At 47.2% G+C, this 15,339-nt stretch overlaps 1 protein-coding gene across 1 annotated transcript in view; it reads left to right on the plus strand.

Moving 5' to 3' along the window:
• The first annotated feature begins 5,786 nt into the window (after positions 1–5,786).
• The window catches only part of LOC101838167 (dynamin binding protein), a 96,528-nt gene continuing 86,975 nt past the window's right edge, over positions 5,787–15,339 (plus strand). Inside the window, exon 1 of the mRNA XM_005063559.4 lies at positions 5,787–5,868. The gene's annotated coding sequence lies outside the window, so the exon portion shown is untranslated. The remainder of the gene's footprint in view (positions 5,869–15,339) is intronic.

The raw sequence follows: 15,339 nt of genomic DNA on the forward strand, positions 1-15,339 counted from the left end.
CCTGAGCCACACGAAATTGGTCCAGTCTAAAAGAGAAACAGAGCTCACACAAAGGTGATCTCAGGACTTAGAATCCCAGGCCTTTAATCCCAGCACTAGAGAGGAATAGAAGGTGGGAGGAGACAGGAGCTGAGTGCAGTCTCAGGAGCAGTGCAGTCTGGAGATGCGGTCTGAGGACAGGATCGCCCTTTTGGTCTAGCATTGGCAGAGGTGAGAACTCTCTAGTGGCTGGCCGCTTTGCCAGTCACTAGATCTTCAGTTTTAACCCCAATATCTGTCTCTGGGCTTTTGTTATCAATACCAACTAGAACTCATGCTACAGCCTGGAACTCTGTATTTTGATAGTCTGGACTCAGACTCAAAGAGACCCACAAGCCTCCACCTTTTGTCTAGTGCTGGGATACGTATGTGCTATCATGCCTGGCTTGGTTTTTATTTTTGACTGGTGATGAAATATGAAGGCAGTTGAGGCTTCCACAGGTAGATGAGAAGAACAGCAGGCCTTCTGCATAGCACCAGGGCACCAGGAGGCCCTAAAAAGAAACTGGGTAGGTACAGTGTTTGTTTGTCTTGTTCTTTACAACTTAGAAGCTTCCTTGCAGGGAGCTTTCCTAAGAACAGGTAGGAATGGCATCCCTCTAGGTTCCTGAGTGGGGTCTATTGTTTTTCTCTGCAGCAGGGGTTCTCAACCTTCCCAATGTTGTGACCCGTTAGCACAATTCCTCACATTGTGGTGACCCCCAACCATAAAACTGTTTTCATTGCTGCTTCATAGCTGTGATTTTGCTACTTGTTATGAATGGTAATGCAAATATCTTTTGAGATAGAGGTTTGCTGATGGGACCACAACCCACAGATTAAGAACCACTGCTAGGAGGTGGTCCTGAGCCTGCACAAGTCCCCCAAACAGATGTGACTGTGTCAAGGCCATCATAGATGCCTCCATCCTCCCAGGGGTTCATCTTCCACTGACCCCCAGGTGTGCTGATCCCCTTTTATGAATAGTTCACAGAAATGCCCCTGTGATGCCTCCTCCTTTGTGGCATTTGAAGTTGCAAGCCTCCATCATAAGTTCTGGTCCACCTTTTTCTTAGGATCAGGAGTAAGAATGGCTGTTTAGCTGTGCTCCTTGCCCACAGCTTGGCCCCTGGCTGCTCCAGGACTAACACCTGCCTGGTATCCCGTGAGAGGCAGCTTCAGCAGCCTGCTCCTCTAATCAGCTTATGACTAAGACCTGGTACATTCAAAAAAGGTTCCCGTTGTGCGGCCGAGCCATTGGCCAGTTGCTCCTTTGCAATGTTGTTCCCCGTGGGGACAGTGAAAATTCAGACCCGGAGTATTCTGACAGGTAGGAGTCAGTACAGCTGACAAGAATTCAAGGCTTTGGTTTAGTGAAAATTACTGACGGGAAGAAAGCATACATTTATAAGATTTTTAAGGGTTTATTTCTATTTTATGTGTATGGGTGTTTTGCCTGTATGTATGTCTGTGTTCCAAGTACATGCCTGGTTTGAGCAGGGGCCAGAAGGACATATTTGACCCTCTGGAACTGGGGTTACAAATGGTTGTGAGCTGCCATGTAGGTGCTGGGAATCAAACCCAGGTCCTCTGGAAGAGCAACCAGTGCTCTTACCAGCTGCGCTATCTCTCCAGTCTCTGTTCATAAGTTTTAACGTTACATTCTAACCTTATGTCTTACAAGGTAGCCTGACCAAGCCCTCTCTGTCTCCCCCCCACCTTTCAGGAGGGTGTTAAGTACCCTAGGCTGACTTAGAACTCATTGTGTGGCCAAAGGACACCTTGAACTTCTGACCCTCTTGCTTCTGCTTCTACTGAGATTGCAGGCGTGTGCCACCTCAGGAAGTGTGTGGTGCTGGGGCTTGAACCCAAGACCTCACAAGCACTCTACCTGCTGAGCTACATCCCCGGCCCCATGCAGATCTCTTCTGATTCCTTGTATTCCAGTCCTCTCACTGAGGATACTGATCATAAAACTCAGTCTGTCGTGGCCTGCTAGACTCAGGATGGCCCTGCCTCCTGTTTTCTTTCTATTGCTATTTATTTACTTGGTGTTCGTGTGCACGTGTAAAGGTCAGGGGGCAACTTTCTGGGAGCAAACTCAGGTCCTCATAGTTGGTGGGAGCAAGCGCCTTTGCCCGCTCAGCCGTCTCGCTGGCCTCACATCTCCATTCTCCAGCTGCTTGCTCACACCAGATCCTCTTGTGGTTCTGCAATTTGCCAAGCTGCCCTTGGTGTCCGAGCTGTGCGGTTCCTTCTACCTGAAAGGCACTCACTCCCTGCCGTAGCTCTTTGCAAGGCCGATTCTTCCTCCTCATTTTGGTCTCAGAAAACATCATATTTGCAGACAGACTTCCCCGCTACCTTTATAGGCAGAGAAACCTCTCCCTTTAGCTAGAACCCTCATCTGAGCCACCAAATAAGAAAAAGAAATAGGTTGAGTAACTGCTTTTCCATTCCTTCAAGGACTGCTGTAGCAACTCCCATCAGCCTTGCTGCAGCCTAGAGGAATGGGTGCCCAGGGCATCGGGGGTGAATTCTTCCCTTTAATCCGCTGTGTCCCCTGGCTTGTTTCCTTCAAAGTGCAGATCTGGCAAATAATTTCTCTCCTGTCACATCACTGTGGAAGATGTCTTCCAGGATGGCTGGGAGTCTGCTGTCCGTTGGGCAGCCTGAATCCCAGATGCCCAGCACAGCCCCATTCTAGGTCAGGGGTGCAGCAAGTTCCCCTTGATGAGAGGGAAAGTTGCCATGAACTGTGTTTCAATATTCTCAGCCTCTTATCCAAAGGATTGGAAGCAAGGGTTCACACAGATTTGCAAAAGAAGCAAGAGAACTTTATTCGGAGCCAAGTAAGAGTAGAGATTAGAGAGGGATCTGCTCCCAGGATTGTCAGTGGTTCCCAGGACAGAGAGTCCCCCAGGGTCCCAGGCAGTAGCTGATCTCTCTACATGGCCTAAAGGAAGGAGTGTCTGGTCACCAAAGGGTGTATTTTGGGTGGTTCTCTATTTTGACTGATGGATTAGATCATACACTCATTTTTCTTTCTGTGCCTGTCTGGCTCTTTCTGGAATGCATCTGATTCTAATCATATGCATACTCAATTATTCAGAAACACAAGTTAGTAAATAGGAGATTCTCTCTAAAAGGGAGGACATTACTTTGCCTTACTGGAAACACATACAAACCCAGTTCAGGCCAGATCAGTCAACCCCTTTTTTCTTCTTTATAAGTGGATATGTTGGGAATACACTTGAATGGAAACTATTTGATTGTTAGGAGTTCCAGGCCTGGAAATGTGTACTATTGTTGAGAGATGGAAGCAGGTGTGCGTTATTACAGAGGGTGACATGGAGCCCCAAACTAAAGTGAGTCTTGGGTCACTAAACTCTTCCTACCTTTGCCTGCCTCAGAAGAGTGTTGTTATTCAGCCTTAGATGACTTAGATCTTGGTGACATACTCAGGCAATTAGTCTCAAACCTCAGCGGACCAACCAAAGAACCGATCCCTGAGAGCCAATAGCCTGGATATCAGGAACTGGGTCTTAGGTGAAAGGCAAATGTTTAGATTAGGGACTGGAGAGACGGCTCAGAGGGAAAGACCCTTGCTGTCAAGCCTGATAGTCACACGGTAGAAGGAGAGCATTGAGTCTCGGAAGTTGCCCTCTGACCCCCTCATGAGACCCTGCCTGCAGTGTCTCCATTCCAGTAAATAAATAAATAAATAAATCTTTTTTTTTTTTTTTTTTTTTGGTTTTTCGAGACAGGGTTTCTCTGTAGCTTTGGAGGCTGTCCTGGAACTCACTTTGTAGACCAGGCTGGCCTCGAACTCACAGAGATCCGCCTGCCTCTGCCTCCCGAGTGCTGGGATTAAAGGCGTGCGCCACCAACGCCCGGCTTAAATAAATAAATCTTAAAAAGAGAAAAGTTTAGATACAGCTGAGTTAAGACATTGCAATGTTCTACTTTCAAAATGAAATCTTTGCTTTTAGTTCATTTGGCTTTCATAAGGAATACATGGCTCCAAGCCACATTAGGAAAGTGCATACACAGAAAACAGAATTGTGTCAGTCAGTGACAAATATTGTCAGAATTGTGTCAGTCAGTGACAAATATTGTCAGAATTGTGTCAGTCAGTGACAAATATTGTCAGAATTGTGTCAGTCAGTGACAAATATTGTCAGAATTGTGTCAGTCAGTGACAAATATTGTCAGCCAGGCATCATGGTGCACGCTTTTAACCCCAGCACTCTGGAGGCAGAGGCAGGTAGACCTCTGGGAGTTCGAGGCCAGCCTGGTCTACAGAGTGAGTTCTAGGACACCAAGAACCACCAAATAGAGAGACCCTGAAAGCGTGACAGCTATTATCGTTCTAGGTGATAGATTTTTCTGTGTTACTTGAGAATGGAGAGAAGGCTCATTGTTTCACAGGCAACTGAAGCATTTGCTAAGTTTTTAAACAAAAATCTGGAATATTTACATTTTACTACAAAGATTTCTTCCCTCAGTGTTCAGATTGCAAAGGAGGATAATCATATAGGTGACCCAGCAATTTCATGTCTATATGTGCTCCAAAGAACTGGACGCAGTGACTGCAGTAGATATGTGTACTCTTTTGTCATAGCCTTATTCACAAGAGCCAGAAGGGCAGCTCCACTGAAACGCCACTACAGGGCGAATGCATACACAGAACGTAGTCTATTTAGGCGATGCGATGCATTCAGCAGTAAAAAGGAAGGGAACGCTGACACACAGGACAACACAGATGAAACTTAGGATAACCCAGACACCAAAAGGGCAAGAAGTATCATGGATTCCATTTGGTGTCCAGAGTAGAGGAATTCTGAAGGACATGGGAGAAGAGGGATTGCCGGGGCTAGGAAGTGGGAAGTTCCAGAATGATGGGAGCAGAGCAGTTGCAGTTTGGGAGGCTTTGAAGGTCCTGGTGATTGACAGCATGATTGATGGCTGCATGGCAATGTGGGTGTACTACTGCCGATGAGCTGCACGGTTAAACATGATCCAAACGACACAGTTTATGCTACGTCTACTTTACTATGATCTTTTAGGAATAGAGGTATCGAGGAACAATATCGCTAATGAAAAGTTTGAAATAAAGGTATATCTTTGCTCTGTGTGCATAGTGATAGAAGATGCCTGCGTTCTTCAAATCTGCTAGGTAGCTCGCTGCATTGACCGCGGAGCCCGGCAATCGCAGCAGCACCTCCAAGCACTTGTGGTCTTTAACAAGCAGAAATCCTGCGGGGACTGAGAGACTGAGGCGTCGGGTTCCTGTATTCTGTGATTCCTTGCTTTTAAATTCTCAAAACAGTTCTGCAAGACTTTGCTCTGGAGGGCAAAAAAATAAAAATAAATAAATAAAAATAGATGGGAGGAGGGGAGAGACCTGGGGGTGCACCCTCTGCAACCCCGCACTTGGGGGGCTGGAGGATGATCAAAGGTTCGAGGCCAGCCTCCACCACGGAGTACGTTCACCGCGCAGAGGAGAATTTGAGTTTTCTAGGTTGGCGGTGGCGCGGGAGCAGGGGGTCGGGGGGGTGTGGATCCTAGCCCGAGCAATGCACGGCCAGTGCCTCAGTTTCCCGGAGAGGCCCTAGGAGCGCGAGCCCTGACGTGGCGGGGCGGGCGGGCTGGGCGGCCGCCAGGGGGCGCGAGCGCGGGAAGCAGAGCCCGGAGCCGCGGGGCGGAAGCGGCGCGGAGGGAGGCGGGGCGGCGCGGAGTCACCCGGATCGGCCCGCCCGCCCGCCCGCCGCCGCGAGGGGAGGTGACCGCGGCCCTCCCGGGCCACCAGTGGCGGTGCGCGGAGGGAACGCCGGGCGTAGAGAGCAGGTCTGTGCTGGGCCGGGCGCTGGCGGGGTGGCGGGGTGGCGGGGACGGTCGCCTGCGGGGCTCGCTGCGCTGCTCCGGGTCGCAGAGCGCTCAGCGGGACGTGAGGCTGGGACGCCACGGGCCCTCGCTGTCCTCACGCACGGCCGCGGGGTGCAGGGGGCTCCCGCAGCCCTAGAGGCCGTCCCCGGGCGCGGGCGCGGGGACGAGGTATCCAGCCGAGGCGCTGTCACTGCGCCGCCCTGCCGCTCGGCTCGAAGAACTCAGCCCCAGTCCTGTCCCTTGTCGCTGCTGTCTGTGGCCATGCGAGGCCGGGATTCCGTGACAGGCAGGCGGGAGTGGTTCCCCAAGCAAGCCTGTAGGACTGTTTAGCTGGAGGTGCAGCTTTGGCTTAGCGGAGTTTTTAGGTACCCAGGACGCCCGCACTACTGCCAGGCATCCGTGTGTCAAAGGAGGGTCGTGCTGTCTGTCACTCGAATAAGGAACATTGGGCTGACCAAACAGGCCGGCGTCTGATGTGTGTTAAGAACCGCGAAGAGTGTTTGGGACACAGGGTTGAGTGTAAAGGCCAACTTGAAAAGCAACGTTGAGTGCAGAGCAATGTGGTGGTAAAAGTTTCTGTACTCTTGTAAACTAGCCTGCCTTCAGGTCTGCCTTACAGCAATCCTTTTACAGTCATCGAAGCACCTCGTGAATCTTCCTAATTAGCAATGGTGTGGTATGTGACAAGCTAGGATGACTCTGACACTCGGGTTGGAGCATAGTTTAGACTCCACCTTACTTAGTCGAGTTACACGACGCTGGTAGAGCTGATAAATCCACAGGCGACTTTTGCGACACACAGACCTAACTTCTCTGTGAGGGATGCATTTATATACAGCAGATGAGCTCTAATGTGCAAGTTAGTGTATCATCAGGACTCATTCCTCTAAACTACTGAATGACCGGCTCTCTCCGGCCCTCTTCCACTGCGAAAGGCTTTAAGTTGTGCGTTAACTTGAGACAGACCCACTCCTGGTGACATCAAATACAGTTTTGAGGGGGAAAATTAATTTAACGTATTGTATAGCGCATCTTCAATTTCATTATTACTCCCAACTCCCCCACTCACATTATGAGTATTGGGCTAAAATCAGTGAAACCCGGTGGGTTTTCTCCCCCATTGCTCATGCTTCTGTGTTGGAGTCTAGAAATGAGTGCTTGGTGTGTGGTGCAGAACTACTAAGTCCGGCACGGGAACGGGGTACATGTTGTCACAGGTCATTTTTCCAATAAGCTGAGCACATTCTGACTCAAACTGATAACCTTTGTGCCGCATTCTCATTGTGCGTGTTTTGGCTGACATCTGATAGTAATCTTTATAGACGCTGTTCAAATATGTATGAGTTATTTGTCTTTTGACCCACAAAATAGGGCCTCCCAACCTTCCCATCACCTCCTCTTTCCTGGCCCTGTTCTCTGAGTACCCCGTTGGCCTGCAGAGACCCCTCTGCACACCCCCCTTCATCCACGTGGCAGGCCAGGGCCTCGTTCAGAGTGCCCACTGAGCTCACACAGCTTTCTCTCCTACAGGGCAGGGAAAGTCCTGGGTCCCGAGACACCATTTAAGATCTAAACACTAATGAGAGCTGCCAAAGGGCGGAGCAGACTACATTTGGACATTTAATCCCCACGTGTGTGGATTATCATAAGGGATGTCTACACAGCAGAGCCCTTCCTCTGCCTTAGAAGGAAACCCTTTCTACATGGTGCATTCCAGTGCTTCAAATTCATCATTGTTCCAGCCCTCGGGGTCACTTCGATCTCTACTGGGCTAAAATAAGTGCAAAGTAATATTTTAAGCTACAGATCGCTTAGTCAAATGGAGGGGGCAGGTTTTAAAAAATGACTCAGAGTACAAGTGGAGGCTTGCCACGTATTGGCAGGTACAAAGCTTGGCTTATTTTTCCAGGGTTATTCTCCTATGCTTTGGGACAGAATACAAGTCAGTTAACATCTTACCTATGTCACCATTACAGGATCGACTGTGAAATTCTCGAGCATTGTTTTTTGGTAAATCTTTCGTAAAATTCATTCAGAATACATCTCAAAAGTTCCACACCAGTGAATATGGAATACTTTCTTATTAGATCCAGCTATGAAGGCATCTGAATTAAATAATTTCAAGACTGGCTAACTCAGTCTTCTTGTTGGGAGTTCATTATGAGGTAGCCTCTTGCCTGGAAAGCAGGGAGATGGAAAAGTCCCAGCCATAGCCAGCAGCCCACCCCCACCCCATGAAAGAGCTATTATTCACACGCGGCGCAAGCTTTTGTTTAAGTGGTTGATCCTTGGTGTTAAAAAGAAAGCCTCGCTGCCTGGTGTGGTGTGTGGTGGCTCACCACTTTAATCCTCAGGTGGATCTCTGTGAGTTCAAGGCCACCCTCTACATAGTGAGTTTCAGGCCAGTAAAGGCTACACAGTGAGACCTTGTCTTTAAAAAAAAAAGCCACAAAGAAGAAGGAGGCAGAGCAGACAGTGAGTTATTTCATCTTTGTCATCTTTGGATTTGTAAGTCTTTTCTGCAGTCTGAAGACAGGTGGCTACCTGGAACTGACAGAGTACAATGAAGGTGTTGCACAGAGAGTTTAAGTCTGAGGGTTGTGTTTCACTCATTCATTCATTTGTCGGCAAATATTGTTTGAGAACGTGCATGAGCCAGTCATTATCACAGGAGTCAGGGAGGAAGTGTTGGCAGAGTGGGCAAAGGCCGGGAGAAATCAGACTCTGAGAGAGGCCCTGAGAGACCGTGGTATAAGCAAGCATAGCCGTCCTAGAATATGTCCTAAGCAGTGCAGATAGGAAAGTGGGGCGGGGTGTTGGTCGCTCTTTTTGTACAGAGCCTCGTTGGGAGAAGGCCATCCCTGATCTCTGGCTTGACTGAGAGAATAGGAGGCAGACGCTGGAGCAGGAGCATGCTGGGTAGGTGGGGGGACCGACAGGGTGGTGGGAGGCCAGGTGGGCAGATGTGCTCGAGTGGCCGATTGAGAGGCGTGGGCGGGAAAGGGCAGCTCAGGAAGGCGCTGTAAAAACCCAGCTTCGACTCTGAGTGTGGGGACCTGTACAGGGCTGTTCTCTGTCGATTGAAAAATGGTGAGAGTAGATGCTGGGTAGGGGGGAGTGTGGGGGCCTTCCTTTTTATAGCAGTTGTGTGGTCCTAAATCAGAGTTCTTCTCTGGGCTTTCACTTCCTCCTCTGCCGGACAATGGGGTCCCCTGTAGCCCAAGGGTTTTAGCATTTTAGGTCATGTGGGAGGCCAGGAGAGCGTGCAGGATGCAGGATGCAGGATGCAGGATGCAGGATGCAGGATGCAGGATGCTCTCAACGTAATAGCTACAGATGACCTGAAAACTTGACACCAACACACCGGGAGCCAAATCACCCCAAATTCAGAGAGACTGGGTCAGGCCACAAGAACGAAAACCTAAGCTGGGCATAGTGGCACACGCCCGCCTTTAATCCCAGTGCTGGGAGGCAAAAAGAGGTAGAGCTAAGAGTTCGAGGCCGCCTGGTCTGTGTTGTGAGTTCCAGGCTGGCCAGGGCTATGTAGTTAAACCCTGTCTCAAAAAACAAAAACAAACAAACAAAAACAAAACAACAACAACAAAAAACAAAACCAAAAAGTTTCTTTGAATATTCCCTGCTCATCACTTTCAGAATTTTCTGATCTCTAATTTTTCCCTTCCTGCTTGAAACGGGACCAAAAGCTGTCATTCGTCCTGTCAGAGCAGCAGCTTTTGTTGACAGGAAAATCTGGGACTTTCGAGAAGGACACAGCCCTAATTTTTGTCCATCACAGGCCATTTGAGTTTTGTTGCTGTTTTTTGTTTGTTTTTCGAAACAGGGTTTCTCTGTATTGTTTTGGATGCTGTCCTAGAACTCACTCTGTAGACCAGGCTGGCCTCGAACTCACAGAGATCCACCTGCCTCTGCCTCTGCAGTGCTGAGATTAAAGGCGTGGGCCACCATGCCTAGCCCCCAGTTGAGTTGTTTTATCACAATCTAAAAGATTTCTTTTGTTTTCAGTCTTGTTATTCCACTCACCTGCCCCCATGTGTTCTCTGGAAAAACTTTAAAGATTTACTTATTTTATATATGTGAGTATTTTACCTGCATGTGTACATGTGTACTGCCTGCATACCCAGTGCCAGATCCCATGGAACTTGTTAAAGATGGTGTGACCCACCACGTGGGTGCTAGGAATTAAGCCCAGGCCCTGAGGAGCAGCAAGTGCTGTAAACCACTGAGCCAGCAGCTAGCTGCCTCGCCCCTCCTCCCGGGCGCTCTTTTCAGTGCGGCTCACTGTGTTTTGCTTGAGTGGGATTTTGTGCTCTATGTGTTTTAACCTTAGTGCTGCGACTCTTCCTTTTCCCTGAGCGCTGTTGGGGTGTATGCTCCTGCTTCACATGCCACAGTTGCCTGTTCTCTGCGTGACAGGTGAACGCTCAGCGTGACTGCTCCCCCGCAACACCACAAATAATTACAGCCGTGAACGCCTTCTCCTAGTGTGTGCTTACAAAGCCGTGTAACCTTCCTGAGGGCTGCGGGCTTAGAAGGACACTGTTGCGACTGAGTAAATGATCCCAGGCTCATTTCTGCAATAGTGTCCCCATCTCTGTCCTGCCAGAGGTACCCTGCAGTCAGCCTTGTGCACTCTTTTCTGATCTTGTAAGTGCAAAGTGACTGCTTGTTGTTTTAGTTTGGGTCTTTGTATTACTAGTGATTTTGAGCATCTCTTAGACACGCAGCTTCCTGTAAATCCGAGCCCTTTCTGTGTCGTTCATTGATGTGTGGTGTCATGGTGTGCAGAGTTGATGCAATGGAGATACTCATGGACACGGTTACGCTTTGCCGCTGTCTTTCTTTGGTCAAGATAAATCCTTAATTTTATCAAATAAGCTATTTAACCTAGGTCTATGCATCTCAGATGAAAACAAAAACAAAAAAACCCAAAACCCATCCTGGGGTTGGAGAGATGGCTCAGTGGTTAAGAGCACTTGCTCTCCCAGAGGACCTGAGCTTGGATTCCAGGACCCACAGCGGGCAGCTCCTAAGCACCAGAGGATCTGACCTCCACAGGCAGTGCCCTGACACATGCCCCCCAGAGAGAGAGAGAGAGAGAGAGAGAGAGAGAGAGAGAGAGAGAGAGAGAGAGAGAGAGAGAGAGAGAGAGAGAGAGAGAGAGAGAGAGAGTTGGTTGCATGTTTTTCTTTATTGAACCGTGGTCCCCTTTCCCTTCTCTGTGATTTCCCTAGCAAGCTGTTCTATAGCTCCATGCCTATCCTGCTGGTCTGTGGTTCCACACATGTTTTGTCCTGCAACACAATAAATAAATGACCCAGAGACCCAGGGGCTCAAACTTCAAGCTGAAGATCCAAAAAGCGAAGTACCTGGCCACTAGCTCTTATGGATACCTCAGACCGAATGGGCTGATCCTCCTGCTTCTCCTCGGCGTGGCTGGAGAATTGTGAGACTTCAATGTCTTCTTATCCTCAATGTGGCTGGAGAATGAATGTCTGATACTGAGACCTTGCTCCTGTCTGATATAACTACTCAGTGCTGAGATTAAAGGCGCGTGATCCCAGGTGCTGAGATCATCTTTGTGTGAGCTGTTTCTCTTTGGGACTGGATCATTCTTTTGTAGATCTGAGTATCCTTGGACTCACGGAGATCCGTCTACCTCTTAATCCTGAGTCCTAGGATTAAAGGTGTGCACCACCACCTCCTAGCTTCTGGCTGCTAGGATGAAAAGTGTGTGCCTGGCTTGTATGGCCTGTGACTGACTTTGCTTTCTGAGTCCTCAGGCAAGCTTTAACAAATCATAAATAATATATCACCACACTGTCCCACTGGTCTGTTGCTCTGCTTTTTATTACAATGATGTCATCATCATCCTGCGATGACCAGCACAGCGACTCATTCATTTTAAAGCTTATGTAACTGTTCCTGGACCAAAGTTTACTTTTCCTTATAAAATTTGGAGTAGATTCATTAAGTTACTCAGAAACCATATTTTGAGAGAATTTTATTTTACTGTGACTATATTAAATTTGTAAATTATTTTGAATAGGCTTGATATCTTTTTAATGGTAACATGTTCTACCCACAAGCATGTAAGCTGTCTTTCCACTCAACTCATTTTCTAGCTTGGAAATAATTTTAAGCTAACAGAAGAGTTCTAAGAATAGAACAAGGAACTCCTGTGTGCTTCTTCCCTGGAATAACCAAATATTAGCATCCAGTCATGGTTGCTTTCTTGCATCCTCTCAGCCTGTCTACGTCTCCCTGATCCTTTGGAGCTGGGCACAGTCTTCATCAATTTTATCTCTAGGCTCTTCATCACCTCATTTTTAAGTCCGTTATCCCCCAGGCTCCCATGGGTCAAACTTGAGGCCTTACACCTGCTATGCACCTACTCTACCACTGAGCTGTCCTCAGGCCCTTTATTACAGGCTTTAAATTCCTCCATGAAACCCTACAAGGGCATTCTGGATACTTCATGTTTTGATCCTGTTGTGAATCACATTTCTTCTCATTATTTTCTAGATGGTTATCAGTAGTTTAAGATGCTTAACATGGCCTTTTCTCTCATCTTCTGTGCCAGCTATTAAATTCTGGCTCTCTGCTGTTCTGAAACAGAGTGCAAAGCCTCATTTTATTAGAAACAATATCCTTTTTTTAATACTTAACTTTGGCCTACTTTGTGGTGCTACAAAATATACAAATTAGGAAATTGGTATTTCTCAGTTCTATGTTTTCTTTCTCTCTTTGTTAAACCAACAGTACCTAGGGTGTCTCCCATACAAGTACTACCAAGCCCAGCCCTGCTTAGTTTCCCCAGTCAAATGGGTTGAGGCACATTTAGGATGCTGCTGCTGTAGACAATTCTGTATTTTCTAGAAAATTTTATTAGTGTTCCACACAGTATGCATTATCAATCTTTTATGAAAAGAAATTCAAAGGATTTCTTCAAAACTAGAGTTGAGGTGCAAATTGTGTATTAGTATTGTGAAGATAGTCACAGTCAGGTTTGCAATCCTGAGTGGTGAATGATGTGCCTTCCAAAGCCCCTCTCTGTGCAGGGAACCCATCGGCAAAAGTGCCCTGGCTGCTTGACTGCATCTATCAACAGTATTTCATCAAAACTATTAACAGTAATAGTAATAAAGTAATCAACTCTGGCAGAAGCAGGCTGATGTCATCGAACCCAAGTCTACACAATCTTGTGGTTCTGATTGTTCTAAACAGACCTTGCCTTGTGTGTAACAGCCTTGTTTCTCTGTGACATTCACTTTTACTTCCAGCTTTTTCCCCCAGTAGGTAATTATATCTTTAAAGCAATGATAGTTTTGTAACTTCTTTCCCATCCTTGTATCTTTTTTCTTTTCTTTTCTTATAGCATTGGCCAGGGATTCCAGGACTTCGCCAAAATGTTCCACCAGAGACATTTTTGACAACTTGAAAAGACTGAATCTAAATTTTTCCCATTCTGCGTAACATTTGTTCATTTGTCTAATATTTGGTAGTTTTGTTTTGTTTTGTTTTGTTTTCGACAGGGTCTCACTATGTAACCTTGGCTGGTCTGGAACTCTTATATGGACTAGGCTGGCCTCAGACTCACAGAGATGGACTTGCTTCTGCCTCCCAGTGATGGGATAAAGGCGTGTGGGTTTGTATGTGTACCCTTTATTGGGGGCAGGTGTTTCCTCCTGTTTGTAATTTATTGAGCTTTTCCGTCATGGACGGCTGGATAGATATTAAACCCTTATGGAAAACCTTGCTGGATTTTTCCTCCAGGAAATAAGATGGTTTCATTCTGGCTGCAAGCTCAAATGCTAAGTGTTATAGTTAAGTTGTTACTAGCAGCACATAAATAGAAGTCCTCCATATTTCTGCACTCTACATTCAAATGTGTGGTCAAATCTCAAGAGTCTAACATAAGCTTGTTTCACAATGAGGTCACATTTTTCCTTCTGCTGTTGAGAGTCAAAATTTAAATAGCTGTGTGAAGGAAGAGTCTTGTTCAGCAAGACAACTGTAGTGATCAGTGTGATTGTCAATAAAGACGTGAAAAATCAGTTCCCTTACTCTGCGTCAGTTTCTACTCTAGGTGTAAGCCTGAAGGCTATTTCAAGAAAAACTGCTGTTACTCAACAGGTAGGGATGTAGGTGACTCTTCAGTGACTGTTACGCTTGTTGGTGAATTGCTGGACAACTAGTTACCATTGTCCCTTCTTTCCCATTTTAGATCAGTATTTTCCCCCTAATTATTTTAAAAAAAAACCCTGTATGTATTAAATGCAGAAGTTTGTAAAACATAGAAAAGCAAACCTGTATTCCCAGCTTTGGTGCCAACCTGTTAATGGACTTTTTCACTCCCATCTTGTGGAGGCAGGGATGCACTTAAACCCAGGGTTTCAGAGCCTTCTTCCTTTTTCAGGGTTGAGCTGAGCTCACTTTGATCACGTCTTGGTTCCCTGGGAAGGATCAGGGCAGGTACCAGGCTATGATTAGCTTTAGGTGTGGAAAGAAGCCTGCTGGCCACTTGGACCTGGCTAAACCCAAGGGAATCACCATGCACTGTGCACGAAGCTCAGCATCATAGCTGAACATGTAGCATCTGTGGTTTAGATCCCAACAGGGTGTGTCCCAAATCCAGAATCAGGAGGTACCTGTTTGCTGATTTGACCCTAGAGCATCAATTCAGTCCTTGGTTGTTTTTCTCTTCAGACCACATTTTCCCCTTTCACAAAATAAATGAAATAAGGAAAATAGTCTTTTTGTTTTTTTAAGTCAAGGTCTCAGTGTGTAGTCCTGGACTCTGCCTGCTGGACTTGCTATGTAGCCCAGGTTGGCCTGGAACTTGCAGGGATCCTCCTGCCTCAGCCTCCCAAGTGCTGGAATTACAGGTATGCAGTATCATGCACCTAGCTTTTTGTTTTCTTTTGACTCTAAAATAAACCCCCACATACTCATTTTGTTCCCTTAATCTCTGTTTGTCTTGTGGCCTGTCCTACGTGGACACGTGACCATATAAATAGCAGGAAGTGAGCACATTCCTAAGTTAACATTCCTATCATCAGCAAGTTCAATCCCACACAAGTGTACTTCCTCCTCCTGCCCATCCCTTGATCCCGATTTGCTGGGATGTTTGCTTCCGGTTTGTATTAACCCTTGTCTCTTTCTGGAATGCAGCTGACGACTTACTCACCCCTCAAGAGAAAGAGAGCTCTACAAAGACAAGATTTGTTTTCTGCCAAGTTACCCCAGGCACCTCTACCACTGTGCCCCTACAAATGCCTCTGTCTTGTGACCCAGAGACAGGGAACCCACAGGGGTGGGGGATGAGAAAAGACAGTTCTCAGCCTCCTTCTGAGGTGAGGGTGGGGTGAGGTAGTAGATGCCATTTCTCCTTGGCGGTGTGAGCAAAGCCAA

This window comes from Mesocricetus auratus, unplaced genomic scaffold, assembly GCF_017639785.1.
Source record: "Mesocricetus auratus isolate SY011 unplaced genomic scaffold, BCM_Maur_2.0 Super-Scaffold_4256, whole genome shotgun sequence".
NCBI lineage: Eukaryota > Metazoa > Chordata > Mammalia > Rodentia > Cricetidae > Mesocricetus > Mesocricetus auratus.